At 40.5% G+C, this 26,091-nt stretch overlaps 1 long non-coding RNA gene across 2 annotated transcripts; it reads right to left on the bottom strand.

Moving 5' to 3' along the window:
- Positions 1 to 3,956: 3,956 nt before the first annotated feature.
- LOC146558017 (uncharacterized) lies at positions 3,957 to 5,190 on the bottom strand. Of its 2 annotated transcripts, none has more exons than XR_014888586.1 (4): positions 5,076 to 5,190; positions 4,847 to 4,977; positions 4,295 to 4,369; positions 3,957 to 4,144 (listed from the first exon to the last, which is right to left on the bottom strand). It is a non-coding gene; the product is annotated as an uncharacterized LOC146558017 (long non-coding RNA). The 2 variants fall into 2 exon arrangements; XR_014888585.1 differs by having other exon boundaries at positions 4,847 to 4,911; positions 5,076 to 5,183.
- Between the last annotated feature and the right edge of the window lie 20,901 nt (positions 5,191 to 26,091).

Below are 26,091 nucleotides of genomic sequence, written 5' to 3'. Positions count from 1 at the left end.
TTACAGTTTCTCACTTTGAACTTTAGCAGGTTGTCTTGAACATGCCTAAATGCACTGAGTGACTGCCATGTGATCGATGAATAGATATTTGAATTACAACCAGTCTAATGGGTGTACCTAATAAAGTGGCTGGAGAATGTATTTCTGTGTTTCTCTGCCTTTATGAACACACCATCCTAATCAGTTTAAGGGCTTTAAAGCTACTACTCAAGCTACTCAGTAGCTTCCATTTAAATGGCAGAGCCAGAACATAAGAATTTAGCTTGACCATTTCAGAAACTCATCTTAAGCTCCAAGGATGTCCCTGCTGTAGCAGCAAGCGATCACTTCCCTAGCTTCACTTGATGGACTAAGAAAGGAAACCTTGTTTTTAAAACATTGTTCTTGAAAATCCAAAATAATAATAAAAAAATCCTTCCAATATAATTTTTTAATATGACACAAATACACCTTTATACCCTGATAAACATTATATTCATCTAAAAGCTGCCACTGTCATTGCTATAATGATGTCAAAATGTTACCAGGCAGGTAGAATTATAGAATTATAACTTATTTAACAAGTATACAGACAATCATATCAATATCAATGTCAGGAAAAAAAAGACAATATATCCTAAAACATGTAAATAAGTTTTATAAAGAGCAGCTCGCCTTTTTTTTTGTTCATTAGTTGCAATGGATGGATAGTTCACAATGGGAAAGAGAAAAAGGTTCTTTCTATTCCCCTGCTCTGTGTCAAAGTCCTCCTTATTGTATTTATTTATTTAAATGAACATGATAAGGGCATGTATATGTAATCACCAGCCAATCTTATAAAGGTTTGCTTACTATTTCTCAAAAAAAGGTTTATTTTTTTAAATTTTATTTAATTTTTTTAAAAGATTTTCTCCATTGATTCCATAATCCAGTTGTTAATCAGCCATCTATTTGTTGAGTATTACATCTCTCTATACAGTCCCCCATCGTAGCAAGAGATGTATTATATATTACTTGTTACTTTTCTCAAAAGTAATGCAGTACATTACTTAATTAGTCGTTAAGTAGTTTGTTACAGTACTCCTTGCAGTACTTTCTCATTAGTACATAAAATTACCTTAAAAACATATTGTCTCATACTTACCAGTTAAAAATGTAAATCACAGGCCACAGCTCCACACAACAACACAAATCCCTATTCTAATAAGGGCATACCTAAGATCTTTATTTTAGCGTTTACATATGAACACAAAGCTGACATCACAAAGCGAAGATTCAAACCAGCTCAAAAAGACTTCAGAGCGATCACCACAGTTACTCTACTTTAGAAACATGAACAGGTAGAAATTGAAGCTATAAGCCTGACTGCTCATCACTGCCTTTGTAACTGCTGGTGTTCAGTTTCTGGATTCTAGGGTAAGGTCACCATTCACTTAGCTTTAAAATCACTCTGGGTTCTTGGCTAGCTTTGCATTAGCATGCTGTTTTTGCAGATCCTTGCAAAGAGTTGAACTTGTGTTAGCAGTATAATCTGGTTGTTTCTGTCCTGGATGCAGTTCCCATTTTACTATCACATGCAATAAAAGTAAAAGTAATGTCCATATCATCACTCTTCAGTTGTATTGCTGTACCACTCCACCATTTCTCAACCATCCTCCTCAGCAAATGCATTTTGATTTCTTTCTATCCACCCAGCATCCAGAGAAGTGATGAACCTTTGTAATGCAAGTAACCATATAACTGTAACTGTAATGTAACTATTGAATTTAGTATAGTAACAGGTTACATTATTGTGATTGCAGTAACATGTTGCTTTGTAATGTATGACACCCAGTACCCAGCAATTTTCCCATCAAGTTTCAAAGTTATGGCATCACAACAATATGATTTAGTAATGATGTTTGCAGGAGAATATCAATCATGATGTTGTAAGAATAATACCAACAGCAGGACTTCAGATGTGTTCCCTGGAGTGATTTGGAACATGATGAAGGATAAAACTGAGTTGGACCTGCTACCAGTGTGTTCTTAGGGTCTATTTCTTGCTCTTTTGACTAAATTGTATTTCTTGCATCTCACTTAAGTTTATTTTTAATATTCGTCATTCCGCCTCTTTTGTGTCTGCTGTCAAGGGTAGTGTAAGAAGCAAAGCATACAAAATACCACATGCAAATTTGCCAGCTGGAAGGGAAGTTGCAGCGTCACCCAACCGGCACTTGTGCATTTCTATTTTAGCTACAGAATGTGGGCAAAGCAGTTTTGTGGTGAATATACTCTGCAACACACTGGAAGAATTGTACCCTAATAACGTTTTCCCAGACATGTCATCTGAGTGCTGGGGCCTTGTAACGCTCCATGGGATTTATTATGAACGGGTCATGGCCAAGAGTTTAGCAGAAATGGGAACAAACTTTCCAGTGACATCAGCCTGCAGAAAAGGGTGCTTTAAAAATGCAATGGCATAAAAAAACAAAAAAATACCACAGGGAAAATTCAACAGTCTGTGATGTGCTGCTTATACAAACTTTGTCATTTTAAGTATGACTGACATCCTCCAGCGCAGCATCTATTAACCTTTAAAGTGGCTGTTGTAAGTAGCTGCTCTTTAAAGAACTGGTTATCTGATCTTTTTCTTTGTAAGAAAGGCAATAATTCTTTTTAGTCGTGAGATCATCTAATCTCTTCTCCACTGAGACCATGTATCCCAGTAAACCTTTAGATCAAAGCATGCCAGGGACTCCTCAACATGGTATCCCTTGATCGCCTTTTCTACTACAAAAACTAAATTCCAACAAAGAGTGTGTGAACTACCCACTCTGAGAAAAGTGAAAAAAGAGACTTTAATGTCTGAAACAACGTGAGTCGCTCGACACTCTTGTCATTGATACACACCCGCTGCTGCTGTGTCCCTTCGCTGTGTGAGGCAATGGTCTTCAAGGATGGGTGGTCCGTCTGGGACTCAAGTCGGACGTATGTGTAGGGGTGTGTGAGCTCCCTTTGTGTCAGGGGAGAGGGGCCTTTGTTCTCTTAACCAGGGAGGTGGGACCAACAGATTAAGCCTTTAGAAGTGCAACCGACCACCATGAGGGCACGCCACAAGGGAGAATGTGTTTTGTGTGTGTGTGTGTGTGTTTGAGTCTTTGCACGTATATAAGTCTGTGTTCATGCACAGTGTGTACTGTGGAGTTTGAGTGAAAGTAGTAAAAACATGAAAAATGAAAAGAGAGTGAGAGAAAGGGAAAGAAATCAACGGAACAAGCGAAACAAAAACAGAAAAAAAAAAGTCAGAGCAGGCATTTGTACCCATTTGCATCCAAATTAGGATGAGTTAGTGAGACTCTGATGCAGGTCACCAGGTCAATAGTTCTTATCCATCTGTCCTTCTGATGGCATGCCTCCCAGGTCAGTTTGATTCCTCTGTGAGAGAGCTAATCTCACCCCAGTGCTCAGTGAGCCTCTACAGCATCCTCTGATCTGCTCCTTCAAACCCCTTGCTCCCCACACACACAACAGAATGGGCTTGAGCTGAGGGGAGAGGAGGGGAGTGTCTCTCTCTCTCTCTCACACACACACACACACACACACACACACACACACACACACACACACACACACACACACGCACACACACGCAGCAAATGGTTTAAGATGCAAACACACAGAAACAGATGGATAGCTGCCTTAAGTTCATTTTTACCAAAATATTCTCCTGAAACGCTTCAGAATGAAATATGTCAATTAAGTTAAAACTCAGCACCTATTAAATTAAGCGCTGAAATTTAATAGATGTTACTATTTCCAAAACATATTTTTTTTAAACCTGAGCAATTTGAAGGTAAATGTTCCACATAAGGACCCTTATAATAATGTTATAAACTTCTTAGTGATGTAGGTATTTCGTGTAGTCTTTTTTTTTTTTAATGTAGGCAGGTTACAACATATGCTTAGAATTATTTTTAAATACTGTTTGACCCATCTCTGTGGAGAGTAAAGCTTTTGGGAACAGGACAAGCACACCATCTGTGATGTAAACCTCCATCCGTCCTGCAGCTCATGAAAAAGCATGACCTCCTCCTTCCCCTCCTCTCAGATTCTTGTTTCTCTCTCTCGCTCATTCCTTAGTTTTCTTCCTTCGCAGTGTTCCTCCGTCTGTCATGGCGGCTGTCTGAACAAACAAACACACAAGGGTCCATGGCGAGCCAGACGGCGTGATGAGGGATTGTTTGCTTTGGTTGCTCCCGTGCGGGCGAAAGTTTTCTTAAGAGGCACACAGAGGTCTGGAGCTGAACGGAGAGACCACAAAACAAATATTTACCCTCCTGCCTCCAGCGCCTGGGCCCTTTCCTTTCCTCCTTGGATGACAAACAAGAGGATGGACCCACTTTTGGTTCTGAAGAGAAAAAGAGATGTGGTTCAGTGTTAAATAAAGATTTGACTCTTGATTTATGGGCTGTCATTGGTCGCTCAGATTAATAATTGAGAGTTAATGCTAAACTCAGCGTGTAATAATTGTACGACCGTACAAACCAAACTTGCATTTCCACTGTTACACACGTGGATCTGAAATCTGTTGCCCATCACTAGGTTCAGACTGTAGTTTATCACAGCCTAACGCTTCTCCTTCAGTGATGCCTCTTTGCCAGTTGTGCATTGCTCCTACTCTCCCCTTATAATCTCCACTCTCTTTGTGCTTTCCCGGTACCATCAAACTCAAATCAACAGACATCACTGTCCCTCCAATGCACCCATTAAGTCCAGCCTCTATCTGAATTTAAAATGTCTCTCCTGTCACTCTTCTGCCAGTAAATATGTACATGTTTGACTGTGGGGTCAGTGAAGGAGACAGGAACTGAGCAGAAATACCTACTTCCTGGAGGAGACAGCACAGCAGACACTGCTCTCCCAATCATGTGTCAGCATGCTGTCACACATCTAAGATGAACAATAAAACAGAAGGTGAGAAAGAGGGCGTCCACAGGAAGTGGCTCATTCAACCTGCTGAAGAGAGAGAGAGAGAGAGAGAGAGAGGCCTGTGTTGGACAGATATGCAGGTGTTAATATTCTGTAGAAAGGAAATAGTTGTAAGCTTCACTAACCTTTAGTGAGCATGGGACTGTCCTCAGGCTGGGTACAGAATTCATAATGTCTGGTCATTCAGTCCAGCTCCATTGAAAGTGCTGACTACATTCTTAGATGTAGGTAGATTTAGAGAAATCGGTCCATATGCTTTAATTTTGAAAAAAAGAAGAAAATAAATATACATATTACAGTTAGCATATTTACAGAACTTCCCTTGCAATACCTTTACAGATATACTCCTTTGTTTATGTTCAGCAGCATGGACAGTGTGGACTATTAACAAGATTATCCATAGGACTGTAGTGCCCCCTTGTGTTACATATTATTCATCATTTTTTTACTAGCTGCCGGCAGATTGAGCACATTGAAAACATGCAGGCAGACAGAAGGATTTAAGAAAAGTATTTAGACAGAAATGTAAAGAATCGCCTACTGACTGAAGAAAATCTGTGTGTAGTTGACCGACCCTACCAGGGCTACAAAGCTTAAACAACAGTTATCAAAAACTGATAAAATAAGACATATTTTTTGCAGGGTGGGAAACTATATAAGCCAGGCTGAATTGGGAAAAAGGACATTTTAATGAACTCATCCCTCCACTTTGAGTCCAGAGCAAAAACCAAACAAAACAAACAAACAAAAAACCCAAATTAAATCTCAAGGAGTTGCTTTGACAATATAGGCAAGTTGTAAAAGATGTTAAAATATAAATGTCTCTGTTTGGTTTTAGGCATTTAATTTCTTTACTCCTGAAGTTGTCATAGCTTGCTTTGCTTCATTCTATGTGATTTTATGTATATCTATAAATTTTCTCCAATTCCCAATGGGGGGTGCTGCAGCCTATCCCAGCTGTCATAGATAGTGAAACAGGGTATGCCATGGATAGGTCTGCAGTATATGACAGGGCTAACACAGTGACACAGAAAGCAATGTCACAGAAAGCAACACACCTACGGATAATTTAGAATCATCGGTTAACCTGATATGCATAATTTTGGACTGTGGGAGGTAAGCTGGAGTACTTCCACCCACACAGGCCAGTGGAGACCCAGAACCCAGGGCCTTCTTCCAGCAAGGCAACAGAGCTAACCATGTCATTATTTATATGTGTGCTTATTGTGTGTAAATCATTATATGTGTGTAGTTCTGTTACCACTGGTGCTTAAAATGCTGCTCCTGGCTAGGACACTTCTGCAAAATACATTTAAAATCTCACTCAGATCTCACTATCTGTTGGTTATATAAAGGTAAATGAAATGAATCAATGGATCAATAAGTGGCTCATTAAATAGACAGGATCCAGACATATGGAGCCTACCCCAGCCGCCAAAAGGTAAAAGGTGGTGTTCACCTTGGACAGACTACCAGTCCATCGCAGGGCAGTCATCCACACTGACATTCACACCTACGGCCAATTTAGAATCAATTATTACCCCATGCATGTTTTGAGGCTGAGGCAGGAAGCCAGAGTAGCCTGAAAAAACCCATAGAACATAGGGAGAACATGCAAACTCCACACAGAAAGGAGCTGGCCTAAATAAATAAATAACATCTGTTTTATCTTTTTGTCAGTCTGTTTTTATTGTTTCTAGCTCTCCCATATTCATTTGGGACACCCACATAAATTTGGGAAGGTCACAGAATTCTAGAGTGGCTCCATAATGTAGTGGTTAACATAATCACCAAAGCGAAAGACCCTGGGTTTGATCCTGGGAGGCGTCAGAAGTCCCTTTGGTGTCATCGGGAGGGGACTCTAGTGTTCTGGAACTTTTAAAACTAAAGACAACTAGTTATTGTATTCTGCTTGGATTCTTCACAAGACACATTTCAATCATTTCTAAACACATACTTAGACCTTTTAAATTAAAAAATAAGTTCCAGTATCAATTTGTATAGTATGTGTAAAGGGATTTTTGAATTTAATCTGGATTCCTGGGCCTGTGTTTTATTGTCTCAGTGTTTACATCACTGAGCTGTGCTCATTTATCTTTCCACTAGAAGCTTGTTAGCTGCAAAGAGGCTGCTCTGTGATTAATCCTGACCACTGATCACCCTTGAGGATGGCAAACAATAGCAGAACTACTCTACTGGGATCAATAAAAAAACCTTAAGGTAAAAGCAGTACTATCAGTAGGTGAAAGCCATTTCCTCCACTAGGTGTCAGTTTAGTTTTACCGTAAAACTGCAGAGGCGTAAACATGAGTCATAAAATTGTTGCTCTCTGAGATACAGAGTGAATAAAGAGTTGCACCCAGTGCAATAATGCACAGACATTAGTTGTTTGTTTATACAGCTCAAATAACATTTTCACTTTTTATGAGTTCTCACTTTCATTTGCTTCTTTCCCTCACGTCCTCCTTTCATCTTTCTCTCTTTGCTTCTCTGTGTCCTCAGTTAATCTGTGTATAATATTCCATGTTATGTCATGTAGTCTTTATTCAGTCTTTAGCATTTGAAAGATAAATGGTAACTCATTAGAATAAACAGGAAATGCTCAGCTACTGATTGCTACGTGACTTAATTTGAATTTATACTCTCCCATTCACAGTTAATTTAATTGACTGCTTTTGGCATGCAACAAAAAAGAACAAATTGTGTGTATTAACTTTGGCCTTCAGAGAAAAACTTACAAGAAACTATACATAACCAATACTGCATGACTACTATTACTGTTAGCAAAAAAAGAAGGCAAGATTGAATGACAGGAATTAAGACAAGCATGACGATCCTCCCCAGCGACCTGTCTGGGATACACCCTCTTCTCATCGAACAAAAGTTGGGATAAGCTGAGCTTAAAATAACATATTCTGAATGCTTTTCTTCTGCATCGTCTACTGTGTAGCATCCCCGGTTGAAAAGATGGTCTCTCAAACTGATGGTTCACAATCCTTTTATTAAACAGCCGTGTATGTGAACACACCATAAGAGCTACAACATACAGAATAAAAGACTATTAGTAAATCAAACAGTGTGTTACCTTTAACCTTTTGACTTATTCATTAATCACAAATTAATTCTCCTTACCTTACATAACAAATAACACTAAAACTTGTAAATTATTGCATATAACAGGGAAATTGTTGCATCGCTGCCTAAACATGACGAGGTACGTTAGCGCCCTCTAGTGGGTGAAAACTTAGCCTTTATGCTTAGTAGCGGTCAGCAGCTATATGCTCCGTAAAACAACAAAATACATATCTACAGGACAAACTTTGTTACAAACCTTGTTCCCTCATCAACCAGGTGCTAAGAAACTGCTTTCGACTCAGTGTTGCACCTTAATAGCCGTTCTTTTTCCCATTCCCGTCCATTAACCATAGAGCACACCTTCTCTCTGTGCATTAAAACTCGCGCTTCTGCCATATGGTTTACGCCACTTGATTTACGGCACCTTGTCGCTCTGTGACTTTCAAAATAAAAGCATTCACTCCAACAATATAATAGCCACTCATAAGTTTACAAAACACTTTACCAAATATTAATGAGGTCATTTACACTCCCACCAAATCATTAAGAGCTTAACTGGGAATTAACTGAAGCGATAATGATTTCCTAATGAAGAAATGACCCGTAACCATTAAACTGTATGATAACACATAGTTCCATTGAACCTTAAACTTTAGAATACAGTTAAACAGTCTCTAATAGCAAAACCAGTTTCTGCACTGGGCGTTCCACTATAGAACGTTTACTTGAACATTGTCCCTTCTCAGTCTTCCTTTCTCCGAAGCAAATCCTTACTTTTCTTACAAGTCCGTCTTTGTCAGTTACTGTGTCCACTACACGTGCTAATCTCCATTCATTGCGGGGTAGATCATCCATCTTCTCCATGACAACATCTCCAACTTTCAAGTTTCTCCTTGGAGTGTACCATTTCTGTCTTGTTGCGATGTTGGATAGATACTCCCTTTTCCAACGTGACCAAAACTGTTCTGATAAGTACTGCACCTGCCGCCACCTTTTACGTGCGTAAATATCCTCTTTGATGAATGTGCCTGGAGGGGGCAGGGATATCTTTGATTTCATAGTAAGCAGGTGATTTGGCGTCAAGGGCTCTGGGCTGCTTGGGTCACTTAGGTTGTCCACCGTTAGAGGCCTGCTGTTGACAATCGCCATTGCCTCATAAAAGAATGTCCTTAACGATGCGTCATCCATTCTGCCAGATGAAAGTGAAATTGTGAAGCGCAGAATGTTTCGAACTGTCCTGATTTGTCTTTCCCATACACCTCCTGTATGGCTTGAATGAGGAGTGTGCATTTTGAAGTCACACTGCTTCTCTGCAAGAAATGTGGTAATGCGGTTGGAGTCCACTTGTTTTAAAGCTTCTTGTAGCTCATTTTTGGCTCCGACAAAGTTGCTTCCTTGATCGCATCTAATCTCACTGACTGCTCCTCTTATGGCTATAAAACAGCGGAGCGCATTGATAAAGGCGTCTGTAGTCATGTTGTCCAACATTTCTATGTGCACTGCTCTGCAGCAAAGGCATGTAAAAAGAAGTCCATAACGCTTGTGCTCTTTGCGAGCTTGTTTGGTTAGAAAAGGACCAAAACAGTCCATTCCACAGAATGTAAAGGGTGGAGATGGATCTAAGCGCTGCGTTGGGAGATCAGACATCTTTTGTTCCTCTGTGCCTCTTCTGAGTTTGCGACACTTCACACAGTGGTGTATAAAATTTGCTACGGCCTTGTTGATGCCTGGAATCCAAAATCCATTCACTCTGATCTCATTGATTATAAAACCTTTCCCTTGGTGCTGCACCTTACTGTGGAAATGATCTATTATTAGTTGAGTGACATGGTGACCTTTTGGAACTATCACTGGGTGTTTCAGTATTGAGGAGAATGAAGCATCTTTAAGTCTTCCTCCCACCTTAAGGAGTCCATCAGTATCAAGAAAAGTGTCCATTTGAAACAGTTTACTTTTGTGTGGAAGTGGTTTCCCGTTCTTTAGCAACCTTATCTCCTCTGCATATTCACTTGCTTGTGTGTCTCTTAGAATAACACATTGTGCATTTTGTCTTTCTTGTACTGTACTGTGGCCTGTTGTTTTGTCTCCCTTGGCACAGCGAATGAGTCGAGCTATGGCTTGGGTGGCTTTGTACCATGAGGAAAACGTTGTTAACTTGTCTGATAAACCTTTTTTCTCTGTTTTGAGCGTGTTCAGTGCCTGCACCTTCTTAACCTCTGGGTCTCCAAGTGGTATGTTCATGTCGATGTCAGCAGGTGGAGGTATTTCCTTTTCCCATAGAAGCTGTGGCCCTTTGAACCAGTTGGATATGATGAGCTCACTTGCACCTGAACCTCTAGAGGCAATGTCTGCAGGATTTTCCTCAGAAGGGACATATCTCCACTGCTGGGGAGAGCTGTTGAGCCTTATTCTCTGAACTCTATTGGAGACAAATGTGTGAAAACGTCTTGCATCATTATTAATGTAGCCTAAAACTACCTTAGAGTCCGTCCAGAAATACTCCTCTGTGTCAATCCAAGCTCATCTTTTAACATGCTACTTACAGTAATGGAGACAACAGCAGCGGTCAGTTCGAGTCTTGGTATTGTTGTTACCTTGATGGGAGCAACTCTGGTCTTTGCTGTGACTAAAGCACAATGCACTTTATCATCTTTGTTTACATGTCTTAAGTACGAACACTGACCATAGCCGTATGAACTTGCATCAGAAAAGTGATGCAACTCTGTTTTTACAATTGGGCCAAAGTCTTTAGGGACATAACAGCGTGGTATTACGATTTTCTCTAAGTTCTTCAAGTCACTGTTCCAGTTATCCCACATTGGCCTTAATTCGCTTGGAAGGGGATCATCCCAGCCTGTGCCTTGTTTGCATGTCTCTTGAAGCACTCTTTTGCCTGTTAGTACAAAAGGAGAGATGAATCCTAATGGGTCATAAAGGGATGCAACCATAGATAGGATGCCACGCCTTGTAGCAGGTTGAACATTGGGGTGAAAACGAAACCTGAGTGTGTCTGAGCCAATGTGCCAGTGAATGCCTAGTGCTCTTTCAAGTTTAGAGTCATTAAACGCCAGGTCACATGCTTGCTGTGGGGAGGCACGTTCAGATGCTGGAATGCTTTCTAACACAGTTTTGTCATTACTTACAAACTTGTGTAGTCTGAGGCCACCTGACGCACAGAGTGTCTGAGCCTCCTGAGCGAGCTGTATTGCTTCTTTGACACTTGGAGTGCTCGTCACACCATCGTCCACATAGAAATCCTTCATTATAAATTGAGATGCAAGAGGAAACTGTGTCTCGTTTTCTTTAGCAAGATACTTTAATCCATAATTTGCACACCCTGGTGAGGACGTAGCACCGAAAAGGTGCACCTTCATCCGAAACTCTTGGGGCTCAGTGTTCATTGCGCCATTTTTCCACCATAAAAATCTTAAATAGTCTCTGTCTGCTTCATACACGTGAAATTGGTGGAACATTTTTTCAATGTCACATAATAATGCAACTTGATGCCTTCTAAACCTGATGAGAACACCATTAAGGCTATTCAGCAAATCTGGGCCTGACAGCAAATGATCATTAAGACTGGTACCTCTGTATTTTGCGGAGGCGTCAAACACTACTCTGAGTTTGTCTGGTTTTTGGGGGTGATATATCCCGTGGTGAGGAATATACCATCTTTCTCCTTCTTTAGCTTCATTCTGCACTTCCTCTGCATCACCCCTTTCCAATATTTCACTCATGAACTTTATATACTGTTCCTTGTACCTTTGGTCTTTTGACAGTTTGGTTTTGAGGCTTTGAAGCCGCACAGTGGCCATTTGCTTATTGTCTGGTAGGAGGGGTCTCTCCTTAAATGGAAGTGGCATTTCATAATGTCCTTCAGTGTTTTTGTAAATGCCTTCCTTTAACATGTTGAGAAAGAGAATGTCATCTTGAGACACTGACTTGTTATCCTTGTCGTTATCCTTAAAGTCAGACTCAAGGACCTTGATTACATCAGCTGGAGTCACTAGGGGAAGCTCTTTAACTGCAACTCTGTGACACACAGTAGACATGCTAGAAGAGTCACCATAAGATGATGTCGGGCCTACAATATTCCAGCCCAATGCTGTGTGAACTGCATAGGGTTCGTTCTCGCCTCCTAAGATTACCTGCTTTGGAGCTAATGCCTTAGAGCAACTGTAGCCAATTAAAAGGCCGACTTCACATTCTAGCTGTGGAGGAATCTCGTTCCTTATTTCCTTGAGATGATTCCACCGCCTTGCCGTTTCACAGGTAGGAATGTGAGAGCGGTTAACTGGTATACATTCTTTAGTGTAAGCAGGAGGGAGTTCAATCATTTCTGAGGAGTTATAGCCTCTTACCTTGAGACCTGAGATGCGTTCGCTTGGCACAACAACATCCTTACCAAGCAGTGTAGTGAGCTTCAACCTTATTGGGATAGCCTTAGCTTGGAGGTTATTAGACACATCTTGGTCAATGAACACGGTGTCACTTTGCGTGTCTAGGAGGGCATAAACAAGCCTTTCTGTACCTGGATGTTGCTCTGAAGAAACCCATACTGGTAGAATCATGGAGGTGCTCACGCACTGTTCACTGGCTTCTGCATTCAGAGACAGGGTGGTTGCAGCCTGTTCTGTGCTGATCTGAGTTTGTGGCTGGTTTGAGGCTGATTTATCATTGTTATAGTTGAAGTCGTGCAGACAGGTAGGATGTTTTTTCTTACACACTTCACATACAAGTCTGTAATTACAGTTCTTTGCGCTGTGTCCGGGTTTAAGACAACCATAACAGAGTTTTTTCTCCTTTATACATTTCCTTCGTTCCTCAAGCAATATTCCATTGAACTGTGGACAACTGTGAAGTTTATGTCCGTTGTTTTGACAGAACATGCATGGGGCCTTAACATTTGGACCTTTATTTTCAGTCTCAGTTATCGCCTGGGTATGGAGAACACTAGATGTGGGCCTTTTGTCCTTTTGGCAGCCCTTACCAGTGTCTGTGGTGAAGTTTACAGAGTGGAGAGCCTGAAATGATGTAATCGGGTTGCACATGATCTCTGCTTCAGAAGACATGAACTTGGCAAAGTCCTTTAAACCTGGAAACTTCCCACTTTCTTTCATAAACTGAGTGGCCTGACGATTCCAACTTGCAGCCGCCCAGTTTGGTAACTTTTGAACGAGTTTTTGGTTCTCCTCACAATCGTTGAGAATGCTTAAGCCTTCAATGTGGGGCATGGCCTCGTGACATGTTTGAATGAAATCAGCAAATGCCCTGAATCCTGTGGAGTCATTTGTTTGGATCTTTGGCCATTTTGCCAGTCTTTCTCTGAAAGCCCTCTGTACCACAAATGGATGTCCATACCTGTGGTTGAGACGCTCCCATGCATCTCTGTATGCTTCACTGTCGTTTCTATAGAAGATGCCATCAAGCGTTTGTCGAACTGGACCTCCTATGTATTTCTTTAAGTAGTGCAGTTTGTCAGCAGGTGAGATGTTCCTTTTATCAATGAGAGCAGTAAAGGAAGCTTTCCACTCTATGAATTGTATTGGGTCACCTGTGAACGTGGAGGGCTCTGGCACTGGCAGTCTGTTCAATGCAACACTATCCAGTACTGCGTGTGCTAAGTAGAGGACATCTGTTTGTGGAAGTGAGGTAGACACTACATTGTTGTCAGGGACTTTACTGAGATTAGAAACTGTGGGGGCTTTCTGAGCAGTGTTACTATAGTCAACATCAGAGGCACTGATTTCACTCTTTATCTCAGTGTCATAGGTCCTTAGTCTAGCTCGTGCAGCCTTTAACTCCTTTTCAGCCTTCAGTTTCTCTAGCTCACGCCTTTGAGATTCGAGCTCCTTTCTTTGCCTTTCTTCTAAAAGCTGAATCTTTTCCTTTTGTTTTTCCTCCTCTAATAACACCTCATACTCTGCTTCTTTAGCTGCTAACTCTGCTGCAGCCTCTGCTCTTTTAACAGCTACTACTGACATTGCAGAGTATGACTTACTGGCAGAAGAGTTTTTACTTGAGTGCGTGACTGAGGAACTGTAAATGGACTGAGCATAGTCTGGCTCAAGAAGCTCACGGAGACGTATCTTTACCTTGTCCCTATCATAGTCATCTATGCCTGAGAGTCTTTCATGAGCAATCTTGATAATGTCTCTGGTGACTGCTTCACATGCGTCTATGAGTCGCCTTGTGCCACTCGAGGGAGTAATGTTTTCTCTAATTTCCATATACAACTTTATGACATTCTCCTTTTCATTCTCTAACATGTCCATGAGTGAAGCAATTTGATTGTTTGTTAAGTCTCCTTTTAATTGCTCTCGTGTTTTACGTACTTGTTTTTTCCATTCATCATAAACTTTGAGAAGCCGTTTTTCTTTCTTGTGGGCCTCCTCCTCCTGATACGCTTGCATTTTTTCAGTAGGCCTCCTTCGACGAACAGAGTGTGGAGGCTCCTCTTCCTCATTGGCCTTGGGATCCTCCGCAAACTCTGTCTCTTCTTCAGATGCTTCCATGCTGAGGACGGGGCAATTTAGTTGACCATCAGATCCCAGAAGACTTTGTGTGGAGCTGTGGAACTGGGACCTCGATGCTGAGCGTGGGATGGAGCTCTTCTCAGCTGGGGTCAAGCTCTTACTGTAGCATCCCCGGTTGAAAAGATGGTCTCTCAAACTGATGGTTCACAATCCTTTTATTAAACAGCCGTGTATGTGAACACACCATAAGAGCTACAACATACAGAATAAAAGACTATTAGTAAATCAAACAGTGTGTTACCTTTAACCTTTTGACTTATTCATTAATCACAAATTAATTCTCCTTACCTTACATAACAAATAACACTAAAACTTGTAAATTATTGCATATAACAGGGAAATCGTTGCATCGCTGCCTAAACATGACGACATGCCCTCTAGTGGGTGAAAACTTAGCCTTTATGCTTAGTAGCGGTCAGCAGCTATATGCTCCGTAAAACAACAAAATACATATCTACAGGACAAACTTTGTTACAAACCTTGTTCCCTCATCAACCAGGTGCTAAGAAACTGCTTTCGACTCAGTGTTGCACCTTAATAGCCGTTCTTTTTCCCATTCCCGTCCATTAACCATAGAGCACACCTTCTCTCTGTGCATTAAAACTCGCGCTTCTGCCATATGGTTTACGCCACTTGATTTACGGCACCTTGTCGCTCTGTGACTTTCAAAATAAAAGCATTCACTCCAACAATATAATAGCCACTCATAAGTTTACAAAACACTTTACCAAATATTAATGAGGTCATTTAAATACTGCATTAACATATTGAACTGCCACAATTATATTTTCATTCATATCTCAAAGAGCTTCCCTCATTTAAGCCATGTTTCCAGCTATTGACTAAAAAGCGCCCGGGTGTTCTGTCACAGACTTCCCTCGATCCCCTAGGACTCAGGACCCGTCTGACCGTTTTTAGGCAACGAGGCCGCTAAGAAAGGACTGTCAGCGGATATGGATGCTTCCAGAGCTCATTAAATAGCTGTCTGCAGCATACCAGGCTCTGGGAGACAGAGCCGGAGATAGAAAGCAACATCATAAAGGAAATTCATCCATCATGTTCTTCCATGACATTAATATCTGTCACACACCTCTGACAATGCAATACTGCACCCCTGGAGTGAGACATCTTTCTATCAGAGTTGCAACGCAAGCCAAGAGGGGCACTCAAGTGTGCACGTTAGTGTTTATATGCATGTGTCCCTGTGTAATTTTGTTTGAAGGAGAGCTGGGATGGGGTTATGAATTTGGCAATTCTTCTGTCTTGTTCCTATTATAAAACACCAATGGTGATATTGCTAAAGGCGTATGTGCTTTTCCCTACCAGTATAGCAACAGTTCTGCACAAAGGAGGAACTTTCAGCACACAGACTACCTAAGATTGTTGCACCAAAACTGAAATTTGAACCACTACTCTGGGATCTTTGCAATGATTTGTTTGCGGAGAAGTAACATTAGGGTAAAAAAAAAAATGAACCCAGAACATCATAGATATAAATGTGAATCTTTGCTGCAGGATGTCCCAGCCCCCTGTCCTATTTTCTTCCCCACAGAGCTCAGACGCGTCCCCGAAGTTTTCTTGCAACTTCCTAGTCACTGACAGGCTCTTGATTATCAGATGAGATAGTCATTTTTGTGTGACTTTCAGATTTAGACTCCACCTTACCTGGATACAGTGTCTTGCTTAAGGACACATATGGAGTAGGAACTTAAATCAGATATGGAGCTATGGATATTCTATGTTTGTTCACCTGGTACATGCACAACATTCATTCTTTTTTAGCTTTGCTTTTGGGCTCTACTCACCTTTTTTCATATCCACCACTGTTGCATTTTTTGTATGAATAAATGCTATAATTTGGCACCAGACTACGAATAGGTCTGGAAAATATACTGTTTCATTTATTGCTATTTTGGTAAACAACAACAACTGCCACTGAAAGCTGTGCTTTGTCATGGCTGCAGAACCTCCTGTTTCTGTACCCAAGCTCATAATGTTATGTTCTTTTTCTATTACTCCCCAGACTGAAATCAACCAGTGAAGAATTCAGCTCACATTCATGTTATGGTATTATTCTTCAGATGCCTTATGTCTAGCATGAGGTCTCCATTTGCTCGCTCTCCCTCTTCGCCTTCTCTCCCTGTGAATCATAACCAGACTCAGCAGTTTTAAAGTGAATAATTAGCCAATAAAACTCTATATCAAGGCATTGTGGATGGATTTTCAATTGCACACTGCTTTTCCCTAAAGCAGATACCTTACACATAGCTTATAATGAAGCCAGAGTTTCGCGAGCTGTCACGGTCATTGCACATATGGCTTTCTGCTGCATGGTGATGCCGCATCCCTTCTTCCCAGTTTATCAGCTTATGTTTTAGACAGTTTTTTTGCAAATCCTTCAGAGACACCTGGAGGGTTGGGAGACTGTCAGAAACAAACAAATCCCACAGGTTGTTTGTGCAAGCAGTTCACTACAAACCATAGTTATGTTTCTTTGTGACACTACCCTCCAGTAGCCCAGCCTGCCTTTACTCAGATTGATGCAGCAGCACAGTGCTGACTGGCTCTGACAGGACTCTCCTTGGACCTCTACTCCAGGTCATTTGTCAGCAGGCAGGCTTTGCACAACAGAGTACAGATTGGCAGTTGACTGTAACAGCGTTCAACATGAACAAGCATAGGCACCATAGGGGCTGTGAATGAGAAATAATACAGAGCCAAGCTGAGTAAACATGATACTCCAGTGTAATGAATCAGCTCATAGCACTTCCTTGACAACAGAAGCCTGTCGGGTTTAAACGAAAACACATGCATAAATATTCTCCCTAGTTAATATTTTATCAGCTACACCAGCCCAGCTTTTACATGAAACACCACATTGTGATGAACCAGCATCCATCCGAGCCATGACCATATGCTGTTCCACATTTGTTGTTCACCGTTTGTGAGTTCGGTGTGAGGCGCAACCTGTGTACTACAAGTCTCTTCTTCCAAGGTGATTAATCATAATTTCAGACATATCCCTAAAGTGAATAACTCCTAATTCTCAGGAGTGTTATTTGCTGTTCAGCACCTGTGAAACTTATGCAACCAAAAGCTTTCGACAAACACTCATTTTGCAGCAGGTTAGTTAAATCCCAGCTGGTTTAAAAGAATAGGGGACTAGTGGATTTTTTAAAGAAAAGAATGGAGACATGTGGTTCCAATTAGAACAGTAGCCATCTCTGCAGACTTACTGTCACTGCTTGTGCTCTAACCCTCTCTTTAATTACACAGAGACAAAAGAGGATGTCAAGTGAAAATAGCAAAATCGGCTCCATGTAAGACATTCTGTATGATTTCTGCTGTGGGGTAGCAGAGATTCAGAGTTGGCATAAATTCTTTAGACACTCAATCAATCACAAAGCACAAAATGCAGACTGAAACGATATATATGTTGAAATGGCTTTAAAACCCAAGAAGTATATTAAGCAACAGCTTGCAACTTTAACAATGAATTATTTTAATGTTATTTATTTTATTTTATGAGATTCTTGGATACCAATCTTAGTTAGGTAACACATAGGCTGACATGTTGCAAGATATTTCAGCCTATGGCATACCTACAAGGAAATTAGCCACATTGTTGAAACCACCTGCCTCATTATGTGTGGGCATGCTGCAAAAATAACTCTGTTGCAGCCTGGAAACAGGACATGCACATACTCTGTGGTGTCTGGTTACTTTTGGTCCTCAGGGTACTTGGGTGGGGCCTCTGTGCATGGGGTTTGTAGTGACACATCACCAAGATGCTCAGCTGGATTTGGATGCAAAGTGTTTGGAGGCCAAGTCATAGCTTTGAGCTCTTTTTTTGTGTTCGTCAACCCATTCTTGAGCAGTCTGGTGGGGCACATTGTCCTGACAGGGAAGGATGCTGCCAGTGGGGGAACACCATTGGGATGGAGGACCACGTGGTTTGCAAATGGGTAAAACTGTGCATGTCAAAACCTCTGCAAATTTGCCTGGAGTCAGTGTTTCCAGAACACTGTTTTATAATTAGATGATTAATGTTTCTCACTTCACCTGTGAGTGTTTTTAATATTGTGGCTGATTGATTTAGTATAAACATTAATGGTACTCAAATGATAAGTCTGTAACCTGTGAAAAACACAACATAAACTAACCTAATTAAACTAAAAATTTAAGCCAGGTAGCAAAAACTGATATAGAAACTGGTGCCGCCTTTTCTGTTTAAATTAGTCATAAACATAGTGACTAATTCAACCTTAAGCTACCTTCTTGAGAATCGCAGGCACTCTCATATTAAGCCAGGTGCAAACTTAATACGAAATGTAGCATGAATTTATTATCTCTAAAATGTCATTACCGTGCTGCCTAGCTCCATCTTGACATGATGCTGTACCAGTGTTGTGAAGGAAAACTAGTTTCAGATTTTCCAGGCTGACAACTGATGGGGAAATCCAAGTATCCTGACACCTATGGCATATCACAATTACCCACAAGCTTCAGGGCTGTAACTAAGAGCGGGGAGGTATGTGCTTCTCCCACATGGGAAAAAGCAAGAGAGAAGGAAACAGGAGGAGACAGATACACAAACACAAAGTTGGTGTTTTCTCAGCGAAAAACAAACCCAAACAAAACAACACTGCATTCTCTGGCTTGCTGGTGGGTCGCACACCTCCACAGTTACCATAGTAACAGCCGTCCCTGTGGAAAAGGGTTTTGGCTCAATCCTGGAGGCCAGTGTTTGATTGAATGGTTGTCAGGAAGCAAGATGAATGATGACGTGTAAGAGCCCCGCTGACAGACACACTTCACACAGAGGCACACTTAAGAGCAATACAAGGTTTGTGTGTATGCACATGTGTGTGTGTGTGTGTGTGTGCGTGCGTGTGTTCGGGCAGTGTAAGTGTGTAAGTGTTTTTACAGCATGTATTAAATAGCGGGTCAGTGGAAGGTCTGAAAGGATTTTTGAAGGCCTGAGAAAAATATAAATGAGCCCCAAAACTTTTCACTCACTGCTCATCCTTGAAAACAATGTCTTTTCTTATCTCTTAAATTCTGTTAGAATTAATGACTTCAACCGTAAAATAACCCAGCAGAGTATGGGCAGTACGTGTAATACATATTTACTGCAGCACTAACTGACATGCAGGAGACACAGTAGCATATTTTACCAATACCGTGCAAAGGTTCCAAAAACTACATTCTACATTCTACAGATTGGAAAAGGATTGATGCAATTTGTGGTAATAGTCTGCACCATTATCCTGTTTCTTTCCTGCTTCTTCCTTGCACTCACTAATAAGCAGCACCAACAAATAACCAGCAAGATATCAGTAGCCCAACATTTCGTGTGACCTGAAAGTGTCGCAGTCACTGGGAGCTGCATTCGAAAGGAACATTACCAAAATCTGCATTTCATAAGTGCTGTGTCTTCCCTGCCTTCATGCGATGTGAAGTTCATTCCCAGTGATAATTAAACCCTTAGCACATTTTCATCTTCTTACCTCTACTTTACATAATTATCCTCAGGCCACTTTCTCTTGCAGGAGATATTAACTGCTAGATATAGAAGGCAAAGATAATCCCAAAGGATATAATGTGTATACAGGAAAACATTCTCTCTCTCCCTCTCTCACTTTCTGCTTGTATCTCAGAATTGCAAGATTTTAAATTAACAGATATTCCTATATCAACCAAAGATGTGTAGCATTAGGGAGGAGCTGGGAGCAGCAAAAGCTCCTGCCAATAGCAGGACTAATTTCCTTTGTTATAGTTACATTTATATGTCATTTCATGCCCCCTTTGACCATCTGTTTCATTAAAAAACAGGCATACAGCAGTTACACTTTATGCACTGTGTCAGTGTGAACATTGCATCACAGCATCGAGCCACTACAGATGACTGTACTAATGCATTTTGCACTGAAGGAGCTGAGATTCTCAGTAATATTTATATAGATACAAAGGTGTGAGGCCTTTGTGCTTTAGCTTCATTCAGATAGGATGCAATGAATAAATTTGTCAAATGTGCTCAGGGCCTATACGCTTCTAAGGAGTAAGTGGTGGTTTAAGTGGTTCTTAAATAATGAATACATATAAATACCTTATTTTCAATTTTACATTTACATGACAGGTGTTCAGCTGACTCTCTGCGATCAAGTGACGGCTTAAGAATCAAGTCTGTGTTGTTTGCAAACTGAAATTTTACACAGTTTCCTGGAACTTTTCTGCGAGAGGTCAGATGGCCCAGTGAAAGCAAAATATAAGATAACACACCCTGATAGGCAACGTGACATGAAACCAAAATTGGGGTTTCCCCCCGATTTAATCACAGCTACCTCCGTCATCTGGCTTGAGTTGTCAAAATAAAATGTTTTTATTAAGCAAATAAATGCAGACTACCGAAGTATACCCTCATCAATCATTTATCCTCGAGATGTGTTGCTCAGTGCGTCATATCATCACCACATTACTTCCCACATGGTGGTGAAAGTCAAATATGTAAATGGGCAAATGGGGCTGATGGTCAACACAAACCCTCCTTCATTAGAGGAGCATGGAGACACCATGGAGACAAGGAGTTTGGGGGGTAGAGAGATAGAGAGGGTGGTATGTGCATGTTTGATGGGGGTGGGGGGGATGATGAATGAGTGTACACCATGCTGTCATTTGTACTTTGGCATCCAGTCCAAAGCACAATTTAGTGTAAAATATTGCACCAGCCCCTTCAGATGACAAAGTGTAATGCTGATGTATGAATAGACAGAAACCATCCCCAGCTGCTATTGAACAGTGGGAGGTAGATATTCTTCTCAAAGGGCATTTAATTAGCGTACACACAGCCACTGCAGAGGGTGAATACTGAAAAAAGGCCAGTCATACTCTGGTCCTTAAGTGCAACAAACAAACATGGCTAGAAAATAAAACAGGTAAGGTAAACAGGTTTGTTGCTCTTCATAGATGTGTCACATATTAATAGATTTAAAATCTTTCTTTTGTTGTTGTTGTTTTTTAGAAATTGTTCCCATTTCCTTAAAAGTGACTCATATTATTCTTTGCTGCTTTATGTCTTCATGCACTGCCTTTCAGCTATTTCAGAGAATACTATTTACACAAAAACTATCTTTTAAATTTTGTTCATCAACTTAGAGATTATCACATAAATGTGAAGAACATCCATCTTAATAATTATCTTGTAGAAGAACTTAATGATTTGTGACATGATGAAAATATCATGTGTGTTCCTTTTTCCGCAACTTTTATTTTCATTTTTTAAGCAAGAGAGTTCTGCATTAACAATATTTCATATTAATAGCGCATAATGTGTCGCTTGCCACAAATCTAAATAAAATCTTTTCGTACGCATTTCCTTCAGCCTATGTGGATTCTTTCAGCATCAAATCTTTTAACTTGTTGAATTGCTTTTAGATCTGCAACTTTAGCCACAGCTAGTTTTGTATGAAAAAATGAAAGTTAGATTGTCCTTAATATCTCTCAAATTGTTCAACTTTGTTGGCTTGCTCAGTATAATTTCATAAAGAGCTAGGCTAGTTTGACGTAAATCTGGGGAATGCACTTGGAGTACATGGGAGAGCTTTCCAAAACAGTTTAGTTTAACCTCATTTAGAATAAAACTTAATGTTCCCACACAGTTCCTGAGAAAGATTACCAACCTTAAATACCCACAACAGTGAAACTGTATCCAAAATAACACTATTACTGCTTCTGACTTAGGGTACAGGTGCTATGCACAAATTCCTATCAGCCACTTGCACCTGAATCATCCTTTTATATTTGCAAAGATAGCATGACAGCTGCCTTTAACTGTAAGAGTGAGCCAAATTTCTGTCTGGATTATGGGATTCAGTGCAGCTGTGCAGTTTAAGATGCCACACAACCTTCTCTAAAGGACAAGAAGGTAAATAAAACGTTCTATCTATAATGGAGGATAGCAAACAGTTAATTATTAATCAATGGCACTTAGGTTATGTGAATTTGAGCCTACGTTACTTTGTTTTTTTACAATATACGATGCTTAAACCCCCTTGAATTTGTCTACATGAAACAGCAGCAAAATTTGTTTTAACATGACTATGAGAAGAATGGTGAAGCTGTCGACCTCTAACCAATATATTCTAATTTCCTTCTATTGGGATTTATGGAATGAGGAAATAAGTGAAATAACTATTGGCAAATATTCTCAAATTACATTTGAGAATTAGTTTCCTTGGGTGTGTTCTGGATGACGTAATTGCAGTAAGTGGTTTTCTTTACCCCCTACAGGTAACTAGATATGTTCCTGATTGTGGGCCGTATATAAGAGGAGAAGCTGTCAGAAAGGTTGCTCATTTAGCCAAACAGTACTTCATACAAACAAACTGACGACTGAGAACCCCTGTCCTGGGTCTCTTCTGGTTTGGCAGGGTAAAGGATTTTCTCTTTTAAATTTGTTTGGTTTTGAGCGTGATGCTTCTTGGTACTTATATTTAAAACAATACTTAAGAAACCTTGCAAAAAATACATTTAATATACGTAGTACTATAATTTAGTAGCATTTTGATGTGGCATTATGTTTTTAATACAGCTAACTTCAATCGATATACAGTGGTGTGAAAAATTGTTTGTCCCCTGTCCATTCATTTTTGCATAATTTTTGTAATCCAGCCACATTGGAGGGTTTACAAGCATGAAACACCTTTTTATGGTCATGCCACAGCATATCCATGGGATTCAGGTCAGGACCTTGACTAGGTCACTGAGTAAGTCTTCATTTGGTTTTTCTTAAGTCATTCAGAGGTGGACTTGCTGGTGTGTTTTGGAACATTGCCCTGCTGTAAAAACCAAGTGCGCTTCAGCTTGAGGTCAAAAACTGGACTGGACATTCTCCTTCGGGATGTTTTGGTAGACAGCAGAATTCTTGATTCCATTTACCGCACCAAGTCTTCCAGGTCCCGAGGAAGCAAAACAGCCCCAGGCCAACACACTACCATGACCATATTTTACTGCTGGTATGATGTTCCTTGTCTGCAACGCTGTTAGTTTTTATGCCAGATGTAACAGGACTCAAACCTTCCAAAAAGTTCAACTTCTATCTCGTCTGCATAAAAGAATGTTTTACCAGATGTCTTGGGGAGATGTTTTTGGCAATTGTGAGATGAGCCTTTGAGTTATTTTTGGTCAGCAGAGGTTTTCTCCTAGAAATCTCCCATTTTTGCTCATTCCTTTTCTTATTGTTGGATCATGAAGTCTGATCTTAACTGAGACATGTGAATCCTGAGGTTCTTTAATGTTTTCTGGGTTATTTTATGAACTCTTGGATGAGTTGTTGATGTGCTCTTGGAGTAACTTTGGTAAGCCAGTCAAGCCTGGAAAGCTTCACCACTGTTCCAGATTTACTCCATTGGTGTATAATGGCTCTCACTTTGGTTCACTGGAGTCCCAAACATGTAAGTGTGAAAAATATGCAAAAGACTGGAAAATCAGGAAGGGGGCAAACACTTTTTCACATCACTGTATTAAAAACTAAAATATTGATCTCATTGTCATTTTGTTTTAAGGTTCCTCTACAATCATGATGCGACTGGTAATGTATAACTTTAAATACATTTTAAGTTCAATTAAAATTGAATTTCCTTCTGTTCTGTAATACACATGTTTTCACATTACAAGCTCAATTCCGAAAATGTTGGGATTCTGCATAAAATCTAAATAAAAACAGAATGATATGATTTGCAAATTTTGCAAACTAACATTTTATTCACAATATAAAATACGTGAAATAAGTTTAAACTTATTAGTGGCTGATTTAAAATAGTATCAAATAGTAAAAGTTCTGGCCTGCAGGGAAACAAGTTCAGCATCTATACACTTCAACTTTAATATTGTCTTGTCATCACCATCAACACCCCCATCACCATCAACGGCGCTGCTGTGGAGAGAGTGAGCAGCTTCCGGTTCCTTGGCGTACATCTGGCTGAGGATCTTACGTGGTCAGTACACACAAACAAAACAGTGAAGAAGGCGCAGCAGCGCCTCTTCTTTCTCAGGAGACTGAAAAGATTCGGCATGAGCCCCCGCATCCTCAGGACCTTCTATCACTGTGCCATTGAGAGCATCCTCACTGGATGCATCACCACCTGGTATGGCAACAGCACCGCCTACAACTGCAAAGCTCTCCAGCGAGTAGTGCGGTGCTCTGAACGGATAATTGGAGGTGAGCTTCCCTCCCTCCAAGACATCTACAGGAAGCGCTGCCTGAGGAAAGCGGGGAGGATCATCAAGGACTCCAGTCACCCCAGCCACAAACTGTTCAGACTGCTTCCATCAGGAAGGAGGTTCTGCAGCATCCGGTCCCGTACCAGCAGACTGAGAGACAGCTTTTTCCATCAGGCCATCAGACTGCTGAACACGTCATAGACACCTCAGCTTCACTACTGGAACTTCAACATTATGCACTCCACACTGTATATAAATGCCACTTGTTTTGCACATATTCAACTCTGTATATTTTATATATTTTATTATTATTATTATTATTATTATTTTATTTTATTTTTTTACTATTTAATTTGTAAAAATGTGTATACACACACACACACACACACACACACACACACACACACACACACACACACACACACACACACACACACGTAGGAAAATATTTAGTATACACATCCAGAAATGCATACACTATTATATATTGTACATATATTTATTAGTTTCAGGTTGGCCATTCTTGTATTTTGCTCGTTTGTGTTGTTGTGTTTGCACATCTCTGTTGCTTGTGGGGCTCGCACACAAGAATTTCACTCGCATGTGCTGTGCCAGTGTGCCTGCACATGTGATGTGACAATAAAAGTGATTTGATTTGATTTGATTTGATTTGAAATATGTAAGGCCTTGACCAAAAGAAACATAATATGGATGGGAGCACATGTTGCTCTAAAACCTGTTCACAGCTTTCAGCACTGATGGTGCTTTTCCAGATGTGGGAGATTTAAAATGATCTGACTGTAGAAGTACACGCCAGAAACGATGGTTCTGCACACTGTTATTGTTTTTTATTGAGAGTTATGCACACAAAGAAGGCAGTCCGTTTCAGTCTAGCTCTCTCCTCCTCCCCGCTCGACTCTGCCTTCACTATAGAGACACGGAAAAGAGACACCGTCATCAGACAATCGCCTGTGGCTCACCTGCCTCCCGGTGCCGCCCCCTTGAGCTCACTGCACCACTCCTCCCTTGCAGCTGAGCCAGGGACCACGCCACCACCACACTGATATATTTCATGAAATAGCAAAATGACTCAGTTTAAATGTTTTTAATGTTCTACTGAGAATAAAGTGTCAGTTTATGAAATTTGCAAATCATTGTATTCCGGTTTCAGTTACATTTTACAGAATTTCCCAACATTATCAGAATTGATTTTATACATTCAAGACAATATGTATAAGCAGAATGCAGTTTTATGTGATTCCAACATAATTATTTTTTCTATTTTTTCTTGCAGTTGGTTGTTGCCATT

Source organism: Mchenga conophoros, linkage group LG15 (assembly GCF_057382185.1).
Source record: "Mchenga conophoros isolate Kocher_MC1m ecotype Shallow Benthic linkage group LG15, M_conophoros_male_GT1.1, whole genome shotgun sequence".
NCBI lineage: Eukaryota > Metazoa > Chordata > Actinopteri > Cichliformes > Cichlidae > Mchenga > Mchenga conophoros.
Note: the sequence above shows the minus strand (reverse complement) of the source record. Positions and strands in the feature narration are given on the sequence as shown.